This window comes from Aethalodelphis obliquidens, unplaced genomic scaffold, assembly GCF_003676395.1.
Source record: "Aethalodelphis obliquidens isolate GAN/ISIS:26980383/991018 unplaced genomic scaffold, ASM367639v1 scaffold52, whole genome shotgun sequence".
NCBI lineage: Eukaryota > Metazoa > Chordata > Mammalia > Artiodactyla > Delphinidae > Aethalodelphis > Aethalodelphis obliquidens.
The window spans coordinates 9,700,556-9,717,203 of NW_020837996.1; positions in this window are offsets into that span (position 1 = coordinate 9,700,556).

Sequence of the window (16,648 nt, forward strand, 5' to 3'; positions counted from 1 at the left end):
GATTAGGCTGCTTGAGTGTTTTTCTTAACATATCACTTGTGTCTCAAGTGAAATTTGTCCAAGCTTATAATCTTCCTTCCTACTCAAACTTTATCAGAGTTTGTTTTACATATTCAGTTGTTCCCTATCATTGAGTAGTGTCACTACTGACATTGTGTTTCAATTCAGAACACTAGATAATAATTCTCACTCTTCCTTTTACTCTACCACCTACATAGAATTAATTGTCATTTCACCCTAGATCTCACCTGTTCAATATACCTAGAGGCCAGCTACTCACCAAACCCATTACAATTCTCATAGTTTGAGTGACCAACACTTTTTGATAGTATTACATCATTCTATTTACGGTAAATTGATTTTTTTTAAAGATAGATTTTATTCATTTAATTTTTTTTTTTTTTTTTGGCTGCATTGGGTCTTCATTGCTGTGCATGGGTTTTCTCTACTTGCAGCGAGTGGGGGCTACTCTTCGTTGTGGTGCGCGGGCTTCTCACTGCAGTGGCTTCTCTTGCTGCGGAGCATGGGCTCTAGGTGTGTGGGCTTCAGTAGTTGTGGCACGTGGGCTCAGTAGTTGTGTTTTGCGGGCTTTACAGTGCAGGCTCAGTAGTTGTGGCACGTGGGCTTAGTTGCTCCGCGGCATGTGGGATCTTCCCAGACCAGGGCTCGAATCTGTGTCCCGTGCATTGGCAGGTGGATTCTTAACCACTGCGCCACCAGAGAAGCCCAATAAATTTTTCTGATTTTTATTCCCATTTATTATTCGCCTTTCTTGTAAGATGATTACAGTTCCCACGCTATTAACCTCAGCCTTGGCCATTGGGCTAGCTTTAGTTAATGAAGTGAGAATGCATACCTGTCGTTTCAAATTAGAAACCAGCCGTCAGGTGACTCAGCCATTGTTTCACCTTTTTATGATAAGGTAAATACAGATACTGAAAACACATAAAGCAAAAATATGTGAATAAGGCAAAACCCCTAGCAGCCACACCCAGACCAACAAATAGAACTAAATCAGACACCTCAAAAATCCCATCGCAATCATAGCCCCCCTTCTCCCTTCCTCCAAAAGTAACCACCACACTGAATTTTATATTTTGTATTTTAAGTAAACAATTCTTTATGTTTCTTTATGGCTTTGTCATCCAAATTTCCATCTCCAGACAGTCTAACTTAATTTTTCATGACTTTTTAACTTGCTATGTGCTTTAATTATCTTTTAATCTACAGGTTCCCACTCAATCCATTTCTTTTCCTCACAATTCTTTTTTTGTTGTTGTTGAAGGACCTACACCAACTGGCTTCTAGAGTTTCTGGCTATAAATCTTGTTTATTATATATTTGACATGTTTCTTTGTCCTTCAAATTGGTAACTGGAGCCAGGGGCTTGATCAGACTCAGGCTGGTTCACTCTGGTACAACTGTGGATGATATGCTCTTCCATCAAGAGGCATCTCTCCCATTCATATTCTCTCTCTCTGTCTCCTTTCTGTCTCTGTCTCTCTTAGCAAAGTTAGCAGCCTTTGATTCTCAATGCCTCATTGAGGTGAAAAAAAGGGATGTTTTAATTCTCTTTTTTTTTTTTGTGGTACGCGGGCCTCTCACTGTTGTGGCCTCTCCCATCGCAGAGCACAGGCTCCGGACGCGCAGGATCAGCGGCCATGGCTAATGGGCCCTTGCCGCTCTGCGGCAAGTGGGATCTTCCCAGACAGGGACACGAACCCGTGTCCCCTGCATCGGCAGGCGGACTCTAAACCACTGTGCCACCAGGGAAGCCCTCTCATTTTGTTTTTATATATTAGCTGAAATAATTTTACCAGGAGATACTTCTCTTTTTATACTATGTGATTCATATTTGTGTCATTCATATAAGAAAAATAAGATAAGTAAATTTTTAATTTGTGCCTTTTATTTATTCAGTTTTCAAAATAATCAACTGGTTCTCTGCCATCCTCTGAAGATGACCAATTCAAGAGCTCTTTTTATATATTATAAACCCACAGATACAAACTTATTCAATGGATTTATATCAGTTGCAATTTTTATCCATATTGGAGCTTAGTTTGCCCTATCTTTGGCCAGTGGGAACCTCTTAAAATTGGCTCCTGAATTTTTTGACATGAACTTAGCAATTTTTGGTAGATTTGTTGCTATCTGGCATGAAAGATATTTCAGGCCCATCTTTTACCTTTCCTGTCCAAGACCTGGAATAAGCCATTTCTCTAAAAATACCTGGTTCCTTCTAATGGAAAATAGTATTTTAAGATAAGAATCTTGGTACTAGGAATGCTTACTGTTACTAGACGAATCATTGTTTTTAGACCTTCTCAGTGGACAAAGCCAACATATCTTGAGAGTTCATGCTTATATTTCCAGTTTAAATTCAGAAATACAGTGTTAATTTACCACTTCTATATCAGTATTTCCTTTCTTCTATACTGAGAATTCAGGTTCTCAAGAATATAGGATCTGATAGAACTAGAACAGATCATAATTACTTATTTGCTTTATTATACATATCACATACAACAATCTCAGAATTGCAATACTACCACCATGAAATATTCTATTTAAAAAGAACTGAAAACATATTTTTGCATGTGCTATTCCTATTATAGCCTATTTTTTGTGATTGTAGTATTTTCACATTGTCAGATTATAAAGCCATTATATATTATAATCTTACCCTTTTAATCTTCATTTAATCTTAAATGATGAAATTTAATCTTAAAGTTATATATTTAATGCTCTCTATCAGTCTTTAGGTTAATGTTTCTTCAATCATTATGACTGTCTGAAGTTGTTTATTTGTTTTTACAGTTGCAGTGGGCTTTTACTGAGATAAATTAATAAAAACCAAAATTTTACCAGCCATCTTTTCTGAATTTTATAAACTCAGCAGAGACTCTGGTCAATATATGTGTGTAATATAACAATATTACACATTCCAACAAAAATAGAGCCCTACTGGAACATTTGTCAATTAACAGAAAACCAATTTTCCTTCTCCCCAAATGTTTTCAAAATTTTTAGTCCCCACTGTTCACGTCTCAGTAGAACTGCTCCCTTGTGGCTAGGGACATTGGAATTCTCTTCCATTTTTACTGAACATTTTAAATTTCAAATTTCAGTTTTGTTTCAAAATGGGGAACAGTGATTTTGTTTTTTCCAGGTACCCTTCCTCCATAATGTGGTATATACACACCACATTTTCTTTATGCATTCACCTGTTGATGGACACTTAGGTTGTTTCCATGTCTTGACTATTGTAAATACTGCTGGAATGAACATGAGAGTGCAGATATATCTTTGAGACAGTGATTTCATTGCCTTCAGATATATTCTCAGACGTGGGATGCTGGATTGTATGGCAGTTCTATTGCTTACTTTTTGAGGAACTTCCACACTATTTTCCTTACTGGCTATGTTAATTTACATTTCCACCAACAGTGCACAAGGGTTCCGTTTTCTCCAAATCCTTGCCAGCACTTGTTTTCTTGTGTTTGTTTTGTTGTTGTTGTTGTTGTTGTTGTTGTTTTGTGGTACGCTGGCCTCTCACTGTTGTGGCCTCTCACTGTTGTGGCCTCTCCCGTTGCGGACCACAGGCTCCGGATCCACAGGCTCAGCGGCCATGGCTCATGGGCCCAGGCGCTCCGTGGCATGTGGGATCTTCCCGGACCGGGGCACGAACCCATGTCCCCTGCATCGGCAGGTGGACTCTCAACCACTGCACCACCAGGGAAGCCCTTTCTTGTGTTTTTGATGACAGCCATTCTAACAGGTGTGAGGCAATATCTCACTGTGGTTTTGATTTGCATTTCCCCTATGATGAGTACCTTTTAATGTACCTGTCGGCCATTTGAAGATTTTCTTTGGAAGAATGTTTATTCAGGTCCTTTGCCCATTTCTTAATTGGATTGAGTTGTATGAGTTCCTCATGTATTTTTAGACATTAAGTCCTTAGCAGATTTGTGGTTTCCAAATATTTTCTCTCATTTCATAGGTTGCCTTCTCATTTTGTTGACTATTTATTTTGCTGAGCAGAAACTTTTTGGTTTAATGTAGCTGTACTTTATTTTTTCTTTTGTTGCTTGTGCTTTGGTGTCAAATCCATACAATCATTGTCAAGACCAATGTCAAATAATTTTTCCCCTAAGTTTTCTTCTTTAGTATGATGTTAAATTCGGCTTGCTAACTTTTTGTGTGTTGAGAAATTTGCATCTATATCCATCAGGGATATTGGCCTATAGTTTTCTTATCTTGTAGTGTTCTTTTCTAGCTTTGGTATCAAGGTAATGCTGGCCTCATAAAATAAGTCTGGAAGCGTTCCTTCTTGTTCAGTTTTTTGAAAGAGGCTGAGAAGGATTGGTGTTCATTCTTCTTTGTTTTTAAAAAGATATATACTCTTATTAGCAACAGTGTGAATCATGGTCAGCCACTGTCAGAAGAAATCTATCTTGACCAATTTATCTATCTCTGTTAAAGGCTATCATTAACAATAAGTAACATTTGTAGATATTGCTGTTGTTTATAAATATCTGCCTGTTAGTGTCTAGACTTTTCTTTTGACTACCCCAATGCCTTTCAATTTCACCAATATGAATTTGAAAATCTGCTGAAATGTTACTTTATAAAATATTATCACTAGTACAGTTCTATTTAGTGTAGATAAAATAAACACTACATAGAAATGGTGATCATTTTTAAAAATATGTAGAAAAAAGAATAGGAGATTTTACAGTATTCCTATATTAACATTCTGTTTTGCACCAAATACTCTGCTTATCCCTAATGATATAAAAGTGATTAAATTATGAATTATGATCTAGCACTAAAAGCATTTACAGCCTGATATATTTTCTTCCTTTTTTTTTTAACCTAGGCTTGTGCTAATTTTATATAATGCCAACAATCTGATTCAAATTTCACAGATTTCTCACAATGGTTAAATTGTTATGCAATGGCTTTAAATTTTTAATTTATTTTTGTTCCTATATTGCTGCTTGTATATTACTGCAGGATTTGTTCACAAAAAGTATGTTAATGAGAAATCTGTTTTGTAAACACTGTAATTTTAGATTAATTCCTCATTTTTTTAAACCTCCCCATATCCCAAGTATAGAATAACGTAATAACTTTATTATCCATAGAATGCCAATCACTTGGAAAACTGCTTTCTTTTTTGTGCGAGATATAAAATTTTTCATGTGGACTTTCTCACCATAGTTGACAGTAGAAATCTTCTTTAAAAAATCAAATGAGAAAGCAAAACTCAGAATAAGAGAAAATGCAAGCAAACGTTTGATGTCTTTATAGTTTAGCTTTTTAGTCAGGGATTTTGTGTTTTACCTATAGCAGAATATGTTTGGTAATCAATGCTATTAATAATGAACAAATTGCTAAACCATGTCTTTTTGATGCTTCCATACTGGGGAAAGAAAACTAATGTAGAACTCAGGAGAAGAGAACATGTACAAATGATAAATGAACGACACTGGTGTTCTATATAATAGTAATCAGTTGGAGCAATCTCTTATATAACTTTTGTGGTTCTAACATAGTTAGGAAAAACATGCTGAAAATTTTTTAAGTAGACCTTAAATGATAACCAAGGTTCTGTTTATTTTTACTTCTATTGATTTATTTTTAAAAATTTTATTCAATTTATTTAAACTGAAAACAACAAAAAACAAAAACAAAACAAGAAACAGTTCACCAGTGAAACCATCTGGTTCTGGATTTTGTTGGGAGGTTTTTAATGACTGACTCAATCTCTTTACTTGTTATTGGTCTGTTGTTATTTTCGATTTCTTCATAATTCAGTCTTGGAAGTTTGTATGTTTCTAGGAATTTATTAATTTCTTCTAAGTTATCCAATTTGTTGGACAAGAACTCAGCCTGTGCTCTTCGATCAGGTGGGGAAGCAAACTGTGTTCCGAAGTTGACAGCTGGGATTTTAGATCAGGTAGGTCACTAACTGTGCTTGGCTGTTCAACAAAGTCTGTAGTGGGGCTTTTTGGTTGGGAGGATCTGTATCTCAGAGTTCCATGAGGCTAGGACTGTGCTCCAGGGTAGGGCAGGGTTGATGTCCTAGCTCCCTAGCTGGGTGGGACTGCAGGCTGAGTTCTGAGGCTGTCCAAGGTCACTGTTCAGGCTCCCTGGTTATGTCGGGCTAGAGGCTATACTCAGTAATTGGGCAGGATTGTTGGCTTGGCTTTCTGCCTAAGATTGTCTATAGGATGGGATCAGCAGTTGCCTGGCTTCTCTGGCCTGGAGGGTCTAGAAGCTATAATCCATAGTTGGGCAGGGCATCAATTTTTTTCTTTCCCCTGCCAGGGTGGGATCATAAAACAGGCTCCATGGCCAGCATAGCTTGTACTCAACAGAGCTCCTTAGCCAGATAGGGCTTACGGATTTAGTTCTGCAGATGGGCAGAGCCCGTGGCTGAGATCTCTGCTCACTTGCAGCTGCAAGGAGAAATATGGTTAGCCAAGATATGAGTGTTGGTTGCTGTAAGCTCCCCTGCTCAACGTCTCTGTTTCTACCTGATCTCCAGTGGTCAAGTCCTGCAGATTCCCCTAGTGAACTGTGTGGGACAAGACACAGGTGGACCTCCCAGGAAGGGCCTTCTGAGGGAGCTGGATATCCACCTTGTGCTTTCCTTTTCACACTGGAGAAATCATAGGTCCAAAGGGGCACTCTTGGTGCAGTGCTGCCCCTGCCCTGGGCGAGGGGCTATGCAGTCAGAATGTAGCTGCTCCTCTTACCTTTCTGATGTTGATTCTTCTCAGTCTCTGTGGTCCAGAGGGGTGTTAAGCCTCAGCTCTGGAATTTGGGATTTTCACAGTGGTGTCTTTTCCATAAATGGTTGCTAGTTTGTCTTCTTATGAGGGAGACTGAAGTCAGGAATGACCTATGTCATCATTTTGATGACATCACCTAAGCAAGAGCATCTTAATATGTATATTATTGTAGTATCCATTTTATATCATGTTTGTTTGTCCCGTATTTTTTCCTATTGGCCACTGCCCTTGCCTATGTGATTATGGTAGGGATGACAATTGTATGGACCTTGCTACCAATCAAATGTCTTTCAATCAGCCAATTAGGTATCAACCTAGGCACAGTGACTTGTTCATATGTGTTACTGAGGACTAAATTATATTCCCCCAAAATTCATCTATTGAAGGCTTAACTCCCAATGTGACTGTATTTGGAATAGGGCCTTTAAGAAGGTAATTCAAGTTAAATGAGGTCATAAGGGTAGGGCCCTAATCTGATAGCACTGGTGTCCTTATAAGAAGAGGAGGAGACAGCAGAGCTCTCTAGCTCTCTCTCTGCTCACACAAAGGGCCAAACCAATACAAGCACACAGTGAGAAGGTAGCCATATGTAAACCAGGAAGAAAGGGCTCATCAAAAACTAACACTACTGATGCCTTGATTTGCGGGTTCAAGCCTCCAGAGCTGTAAGAAAAATAAATTCTATTGTTTAAGCCACCTCTAGGTATTCTGTTATCACAGCCAAACAGACAGATACACACGGGCATGTCTATTGCACTCCAGGTAGACTGTATTAGAGTGCATGGACATTGAGGGAGACACAGCAGTTCTCTTTTTTCTGGGATCACTAGCTCTAAGGACAAAATCTTGGAGCTTCTAGAAGTCTCTATACCTGATACAGTGTTATAAAAAGCCTGCTAATACATACATCAAAACTGAGTGATGGCAACACAGAGACTGGGGAGGAGAGAGGGAGTAGAGACAGAGAGACAGGGACAGAGACAAAGAGTTGATTCACTGTTTGAAATTCTGGATCCAATAATGTCAGAAGCCAGTGATACCACAGATTTCTTAGTAATGTGAAATAATAAATCCCCTTTCCTTTTTCCTTTCCTTTCCTTTCCATCCTTCTTTTCTTGTTTTGTTTTATTTCATTAAGCTGATTTTAGTTGAATTCCTGTCTCTTACAATCAAAAGAGTGACTTGTATATAGCGATTCTGTTTCAGCCTGGTCTCCCTCATATACTCTCAATAAGAACAGGGAGTGAGGGCAGAAAATGAGTTGAATTAGCTCACAAGTACAAAAGCAGTAGATATTTAGGAAAGATGGGGTGAGTGGGTTTCTCAACACATACTTACATAATGTTTGGAATTACTGAAGTAAATTAGGATATTGGTGAGAAATAAAAGCAAGAATTCTACTAGAATCAGACTTTGTGTCTATAAAATAAAATTGTTTGTAGTTCTCCAAATCTGGAAAATGCACATCAGAATTTAAACCGTAAGCCCACTTCTTTGGTCACTGTTAACATTAAAGAGCAAAAGCTCCTTTGTCAGCATTTTTATACAAGTAATAACCCTCCAACCATTATATTCACCCTTTATTAAGGCTACTAAATAACTGCTTCATTTGCATATTTATACAATGTCCACCTCATTATGTATATTTAATGCATCCTTATTAATAGCTTTGGTATTAACAAAGAGGAAAAAAATCATGATTTACAAATGGTAAAACAGACTTACAGAGACCTGTAGTAATTTCCTTTTAATTCTCTAAGCCACAGCACACATTTTTGAAGCAATCAATATGGTTTTTAAACCTCTACAATAAACAAGCAATCATAAAATTCACAGGCAAATTGCTACTACTACTAACATTTAATGTGTGCTCACTACATGCCCCTCATGGTTTAAGAGCTTTAGATATTTTAACTCATTCAATTCTCACAACACCCCTGATTCAGTATTATCTTTATTTACAGATAAAGAGACTGAATTACAGGATTCCAGGATCCTGCACAATATCACACAATTGACTAGAATTTGATTCACAGCAGCCTGAAAATAAATCATTTTATCCATTATGCAAAAAAGCCTCCAAAAGATCATGTAGTGTATTCCCTTTCTTTCACAGTTGAAGAAATGAAGGCCAGGTGGGAATAAATGACTAACCAAGTTTTTGTGTCCAGGTAATGATGGAACCATGACAGAAACTCCCAGTCCCCAGAATCCCAATTCTGAACTCTTCCTACTATGTCTATGATAAGGTTTCCCAAACCAAAATATGTGGTGATTTGAATCATCTAGGGATCTAAAATTTCTTACAATTTTAAAGTGGCTTTGTAATATTCATCTTGGTGAGACTGAACTACATTTTTCAAAATTCCTTTCTTGTATGTTTCTGGTTAGGGTGGGCTACAAGGAGATTCTTCTATGAGACTTTGAGAAGGGAAGTAAGAAAGCAAGTGTTTTGTAGTTCACATACGTTGCCGCTGATTGGTTTGCTAACCTCATTACTGTGAATCTATAACTGGGTCTGCAATTGCACTACACTTCCTTGGATCCTCCTTCAGCTTCTCTGACTCCTAGTCCAGGTGTGTGTGTTTAGTTATGCCAAAAATACTCTGGTTTCTGTAGAGTTCCCATGCCAAAAATTTCAGAAGCATTAAGAACTGTCACAGTTTTCTATCTTGTTCTCATGAGGTTCTAGCTTATCCTTAATCTTTTTACTTTATCTTCCATTCCCAATTGTCTTCCCAGCCACTCCTGTCATTACACCATAGGTTCATGAATAAAGTGGCCATTGCAATATGGATGGAAGTTTTTCACAGGGTCAGCAACCTGGGTTTCCACACTAACCCAGGACAATCATGCTGTAGCCACCTCTAGATGCCCCTTTTGCCAACAGCAGAAACCAACACTGTACCCCCATTATGGCACCATTTCCTGAAAAATCAGTCAGCTGCCTGGTGCCAGGTTGATTATATTGGACCTCTTCCAACATGGTAGGCACAGTACTGTGTTCTTATTGGAACAGACAATATCCTGGATATAGATTCGCCCTCTCTGCTTGCAGTGCATCTCCCAAAGTATTGTCCATAGATTTACTGGATATCTTATCCATACTAGTCATATCATGTTCTCTATATGCTGAAGGGCTTGCAGGGCTGCTGAACAATCCTCCAGCATAAAGTATATACATGATCTGGTATATGATGCTGTTTGTCTGCTAACCAGGAATCAAAGGATACAAATAAGAGTAGCTCCTCACAATATTACTCCTAGTATTCCACGACCAAAATGTTTACTTTCTGTCCATATAACTTTAGGTTCTGCTGGTCTAGAGCTCTTAGTTCCAAAGGAAGAATGCGTCCACATAAACAAAGTTCCCCAAACCAAATATATATGGAGATTTCAATCTCAAGGGAATTAAAAATTCTCACAATTTTAAAGTAGCTTGATTACTTATTTATTGGCTAGTTTGAACTACATTCTCCAGAAATCCCTTTCGTCTATGTTTCTGGTTAGAGTGGACCACAAGGAAATTCTTCTATGAGATTTAGAGAAAGGAAGTGAAACATCAACCTTTTTGTATCTCACAAATGTTGCTGAACTGCAGACTAACTTCAGGAAACACAAAATGATTCCATTAAACTATAAATGGAGCCTGCTACCTGGCCATTTTGGGATTACTGAAGTAATCTAAATCAACAGCCGAAGAAGACAGTTACTAGACTAACTGGGATTACTGATCTTGACCATCAAGGAGAAGCTGGGTTGCTACTGCACAATGAGGTAAGAGGAACACATCTGTAATGCAGAAGATCCTCCAGGTGTTCCTTAGTACTCCTATGTTCTGTGATTAAAGTTGATGGAAAACTAAAACGACTCAAGTCAGGCAGGCCTGCTAAGGACCCAGAACCTTCAGGAAGAAAGACTGTGTCACAGGTAAGAAACTAATACCAGCTGAGATGCTAACTGAGGAAAAGGGGGTAGGAAATGAGTAGAAGAAATAGCTATAAATACCAGCTATGACCATACGGCCAGTTGTAAAAAGAAGGACTGTGATAGTTAGGAATATTTATTCATTATTTTGATATGACCATGTTTGTTTATCAACCCCCAATTTTTCTTTTCTTCCTCTCACTCATCTCCTTATCAAATATAAGATACGTTAATAGTAGTTAAATTTATAAGTCAGTATTTAAAGTACAAGATATTCAACTTGAAGTGTGAATTAGGAGAAGAATGAAAATCATCCAAAGACAAAAGAAGGACTTCTATCCTCTTAGGAGGAAGAAGTGAGCTTATTTTCAGTTATATTTAAGATAGATATAGCATGTTGGATGGAAGTTTAACTTTGTCATTATCTTTACTTGGAGGCAAAGTATGATTTAAGATGTCTACAGGTGCCAAGTTGATAAGGAATGTATTATGGACTCTACAACACGTTGACTTGACTATGCTGAACTACATTTCCCAGAATCCCTTTTCCTGTATACAGTCAGCCCTCTATACCCTCCGGTTCCACATCACACCCACAAATTCAACCAACCGCAAGCCAAAAATATTCATAAAGAAAAAAGTTTTACCAGAAAGTTCAAAAAAGCAAAGCTTGAATTTTCCATGTACTGGTGGCTATTTATCTAGCATTTACATTGTATTAAGTATTATAAGTAATCTAGAGATGATTTAAAGTATACGAGAGTGTTTGAGGGAACCTACTCACAATGCAAATACTACACTATTTTATATGCATCTGCAAATTTTGGTTGGATGCACTCTTGGGCCAAGTGCTTTAATTTAGGTCTGTGGTAAAGGACCCCACCCTCTGCAGGGCTTTCACATCACCAAGGTCAGAGGAAACAAGAAATGGTATACATTTCAGTTCTTCCTCCTAGGGCTCTAGCTTGTTGTCTAGGTTGTTTTTAATCTCCCCTACTCTGTATCCATCTTTCGTCCCAACTGTCTTCCCTGTGGACTTCTAGTTCCAGCATTAGAAGCAAAGATCACAGCTATGCAGAAACTGCTTTACCAACTCCCACAACTGCATATGGTCAAATCCTTGTAATAGATATATACATATACCTATATATATCTATCTGTTCCTATCTATCTATCTATCTATCTATCTATCTATCTATCTGTCATCTATCAATCCATCCATCTATCTCCAGTGGTTCTGTTTCTCTGATTGAACTCTGACTGATACAAATAGACTATAAATAAATTGTAATTAAAGTACCCTCATGAAATATTCCTATGAAACTGGTAATATTAAAGAAAACAAAAGTATGTATTACTTGGCCAACATGATTACATTTCACTACCTCTACAATGTCTCATTTTGTCAATACAGATCTACTTATTTGAAAAGCATGATTGAATTTATCAGTGACTTGAACTAACTTAAGCCAGTTTAGCAAAAATATCTAAACATATAATCATATGCAAATATATTTCAAATAATGCTGTCACTGTTTTAAAAGCACATATTTCATAGTAGTATCTCCTTTCCTGTGCTTAACACAATTATGTGAAATTATTATTAGTAAGATTATTTTACAGATTAAGGAAACTGAGGCTTACATCGTTTATTTTCTTCCAAATCACATAACAAGTAAATGACAGGACACTTCGAATACAAGATATTTAATTCCATATCCTGCTCATTTATGTTCGAAAGGCTGCATTGCTGTTCAGAGTAAATTAATAGAATTTTACTATTATTAAATTTATAAATTAATGAGCTTTGTTGTTAGGTACAAATATAACATTGCACAGAGCCTCAAGTTTATGGGTCTTCAGAGTGTGTGCTTGGCAAATCTTAGTTGTTGATTTTATGATAATCATTATTAGTACTTTAATCTGAGAGTTCTTGGCATGATTGTCTCACATTTTGCTTTATGCATCTTGTCATGTCTATTCAGTGATACTATAAACCTAGCACATCAGAGGGCAGCAAATTTGCAGCAGATCAGTTCTTTGGATTTAGACTGGCTGGGCAGAGCCACTTGCCAATCATGTGTTCTCAATAAAATTAAGTTTTAAAAGCACTGGTTCCCTCAACCTAGGCATAATAGTAATAGCTACCTTAGAGTGCTGTTGTTTGAGTTTCATTCTTTAGTGGGAAACCACTAAAGTGTTTTAAGAAGGAAAATTTCTACTTACCCTTTTAAAAGATTGTCTGACTTCTGAGGCAAAAGTGGAGATGAGAAAAGAAATTTGCAGTTTGTAGCACGTTCAGGGGCTGAGCAGTGGTGTCTCTGACTAGGATGGTGTATCAGTAGAGTTATGATTTTAGTGGTAGAATTCACAGAACCTGGTTGTAAATGAAAAGTATGAGAAAGAGGTTAAGGAAGATCCTCAGGTTTCTGGATTAAGCAATAGAGGAGATGAAGTTTCTGCAAACAGAAAAAAAAGACTATACAGAAAAGGAACATATTTTGGCAGTGGTGATAGTGTTGGTAAGAGACTTAATCAAAAGCAAACTTTTTGACTTTCTTTCTATTGCTCCCTGGAGCATGAATTTCATTTATTTGCTTTGTTTTTATGAATATCTATACTTTTCAAGTCTGAGAGTCTAGCAGAATACCCCAATATTCTGGAATACCCTAGAATATTATGGGAGGGCCATTTTGATAAATGCTCAGATATTTTTAAAAAAAGAACTCTCCTAGAGAAATGGAAATAAAAATAAACAAATGGGACCTAATGAAACTGAAAAGCTTTTGCACAACAAAGGAAACCATAAACAAGATGAAAATACAACCATCAGAATGGGAGAAAATATTTGCAAATGAAGCAACTGACAAAGGATTAATCTCCAAAACATACAAGCAGCTCATGCAGCTCAATATCAAAAAAACAAACAACCCAATCCAAAAATGGGCAGAAGATCTTAATAGCCATTTCTTCAAAAAAGATACACAAATTGCCAACAAACACATGAAAGGATGCTCAACTTCATGTATCATTAGAGAAATGCAAATCAAAACTACAATGAGGTATCACCTCACACTGGTCAGAATGGCCATCATCAAAAAATCTACAAACAATAAATGCTGGAGAGGGTGTGGAGAAAAGGGAACCCTCTTGCACTGTTGGTGGGAATGTAAATTGATACAGCCACTATGGAGAACAGTATGGAGGTTCCTTAAAAAACTGAAAATAGGGACTTCCCTGGTGGCGCAGAGGTTGACAGTCCGCCTGCCGATGCAGGGGACACGGGTTTGTGCCCCGGTCCGGGAAGATCCCACATGCCGCGGAGTGGCTAGGCCCGTGAGCCATGGCCACTGAGCCTGTGCGTCCGGAGCCTGTGCTCCGCAGCGGGAGGGGCCACGGCAGTGAGAGGCCCGCGTAGAGCAAAAAAAAAACTGAAAATAGAACTCCCATATGACCCAGCAATCCCACTACTGGACACATACCCTGAGAAGACCATAATTCAAAAAGAGTCATGTACCACAATGTTCATTGCAACACTATTTACAATAGCCAGGACATGGAAGCAACCTAAGTGTCCATTGACAAATGAATGGATAAAGAAGATGTGGCACATATGTACAATGGAATATTACTCAGCCATAAAAAGAAATGAAATTGAGTTATTTGTAGTGAGGTGGATGAACCTAGAGTCTGTCATACAGAGTGAAGTAAGTCAGAAAGAGAAAAACAAATACAATATGCTAATACATATATATGGAATCTAAAAAAAAAAAAAAGGTTCTGATGAACCTAGGGGAAGGACAGGAATAAAGACATAGATGTAGAGAATGGACTTGAGGACACGGGGAGGGGGAAGGGTAAGCTGGGATGAAGTAAGAGAGTAACATTGACATATATACACTACCAAATGTAAAATAGATAGCTAGTGGGAAGCAGCCGCATAGCACAGGGAGATCAGCTCGGTGCTTTGTGACCACCTAGAGGGGTGGGATAGGGAGGGTGGGAGGGAGACGCAAGAAGGAGGGGATATGGGGATATATGTATACATATAACTGCTTTACTTTGTTATACAGCAGAAACTAACACAACACTGTAAAGCAATTATACTCCAATAAAGATGTTAAAAAAGAAAAGAACTCTTTTTATTGGATAAGTATCTTTAAATGATTTTATAGACATTGCTCTCTTATTATTACTATCTTTAGCGATCTAAATAGCATGTTTCTGCAACAACTCATTGTTCTATTTTTTTAATATAACCCCTATGAAAGACAGCTATGACACTTTTCTCTATGAAGGAATGATTCATACCCTTTGCTTTAAATTTCACTATTCTTCAGCCTCCAGTTAGACTGCTGCCCAAATACCATTAAGGGTAACTTTTTCTTCTCTCCTGGGTAATTTCTCACCACTCCAGCCATTCCTACAAAATTTGCTGGATGTCCTAAAACATGCAAGTGCTTGGATTACTCCTGTACTTGTAAACAAAATGACTCTCTTCTGCTTACCAAAAAATGTCCAAGTTCCTTCATGTATTTCAGCAAATAGTTTGCTATGAAAAGACTATACAAGAACTGGTGGAAATTCAGACTTAAAATGAAATCCATAGACACTTTATTTTACATATCCTCTGGGCCAAAAATTGGGAAATATACATGACTTGAGAAGTAAAACATTAAGCAAGAGGTCATGAGGATTAAACATGAAATATCATACTGTCTTTAAAAACTCAGTTATAAATTTATTTAGCACTTAGCACATGCGTGATCATAGCATTTAGCTCTTAAATATCTATAAGTTTATGATTTTCTTGATGAGACTGTGATCACCTGGATGCCAAGGATTATGGTAGTTAATTTTCCATAGACTGTTCCTGGACAAAATAGATGCTCAAGAGGCATTTGTTGACAGACTGAAGTGTAGATTGAGACCTGATAGTATTGGAAGTTTTATACATTCAATGTATAGATGCTGTTGACATGTCAGTAGCATGAAACAGCTTGTAACTGTCAGGATGATGTTATTATTTGCCATTTGCTAAATGGAACACCAGCACGGCTTAGTGTCTCTTACACTGTTTTCTTTAGGGTGATGGAACCCTTGGGAGCTTTTCAGCCAGCATGGATAAATTTGTCATTGGGTATAACCCTTTCTAGGCCATTCAGATGTAGGTGTAGGTTAAAAAGAAAAATGACTGCAGTGCTGGTGAGAGGTATATACATTTGGCAACCCTCGTGCTGAACTCAAGGTACTAAAAGCAAAGGCTGCAGGCAATAGCCTTGAGTCCAGGCTCCTAGGGAACCCTTTGCCCCATTGCTCCTTGCTCCTGACCTAACATCCATCTTAAGAGGTGAAGCAAGAGTTCGTGTCCCTGGCTCTTTCAAACTTGGAATTATAGCCCAACTCTCAGTCAGGCTGTCAATTACTGACAATTTACAGGGCTAAGGGAATAAACTTTATGGCCTCTTTAGAAGAGAGAAAGAAAAGAAAGAAAAAAAGTGGAGTGAATGTGAGTTTAGGAGATGCTATCAATATGCATATTTTGCTTTGCCATTAGTTAATTTTCTAAAGCTCTGCCTTATAAAAATCTGCTATCACACTGACAGCTGAAGGAGAAATATTAAAGGCCATTTGGTGTTCACAAACCAGTTTGTGGATAAACTGTAACTTCCCCCAAAATGAGACCTATAAACCAGTGGATCCCAAACTTTAGTGTATGTTAGAATCATTGGAGGGTGTGTTAAAGCACCCCCAAAGCTTCTGACTCAGGAAGTCTAGGCTGGCATGCGACAATTTGCATTTTAAACAAGTTCCCAGGTGAGGATGATGCTACTAATCAGACTACAGTTTAGGAACCACTGCTTTAAACATTGTTGTAAAATTTAGTTTTAAGATCATTTTGTTTATCAGTTAATATA